Genomic DNA, 952 nt, shown 5'->3' on the forward strand with positions numbered 1-952 from the left:
ATTCTACTCAACGATCACAACTTTCTAGAAATAGATCTACTTTTACAGTTGTTTTACATGAGTTGTGCTATATTTGCAACGTGTTTGTTTTTACTGATGGCAGTGATATGAAGTACATCTTTATCATCATATACAGTAATTGGCATAGCCAAGTGGTTAGGATACTCAATTCGTAATTTGAGGTTGTGGATTCGACTCACATCCCCAAAAATGTTCGTCCTTTCAGTTGTGGCAGCGTTCTAACGTTGCGGTCAATCCCACTATTCGTTGGTAAAGAGTTGATGGTGTTAACTATCACTTCAAAATTAAGGACGGTTAACGCAGATAGCACTCGAGTAGCTTTGCGCGAAATTAAACAAACAAACAAAGTATATGTTTTTTAAATGATAGTTTAAAAAGTATAGAATTAAGGCTGAAACTGGGTTCCAAAGTATTTATATGCAGAAGTTAAACATCATATATTTTGTTACACTTTTGCATAAGAAAAACGTGAGTATATATATATATATATTTAAGTAGTTCCATCATGATATGCTCTAACTTATTCATTCATTTCTCAAAATTAATGATCTGGGAGTAGCTAATTGTCTGAGGATTCGTGGTTCGAAACCTACCTGATACGGCATAAATGTACGCACTTCGAGACCGTGGATGCGCTAAAACAATGAAGATCAAATCCAACTATTCAATTAGACAAGAGTAGGTTTTATGAAAGAAAAAAAAGGATTCAAACTATACGTAATAAATATTAAAAAATAACTGAATTACATTTCCAGCTGTAACTGTATGGTCAAGTAAAGAGAGAACAGTCATTTGATCTATCGTACACATTAAATTCAGTCAAGTAGCGATTTTCTTTAACCTCTACTTTCCTTGCATTTACTGAAATATAAGTTCTTTCGTGTGATTAACGAAGAGAGACAGAAATCCTCGCCTAAGAAGCAGATCTCCG

This window comes from Limulus polyphemus, unplaced genomic scaffold (genome assembly GCF_000517525.1).
Source record: "Limulus polyphemus unplaced genomic scaffold, Limulus_polyphemus-2.1.2 Scaffold5546, whole genome shotgun sequence".
Taxonomy (NCBI): Eukaryota; Metazoa; Arthropoda; class Merostomata; order Xiphosura; family Limulidae; genus Limulus; species Limulus polyphemus.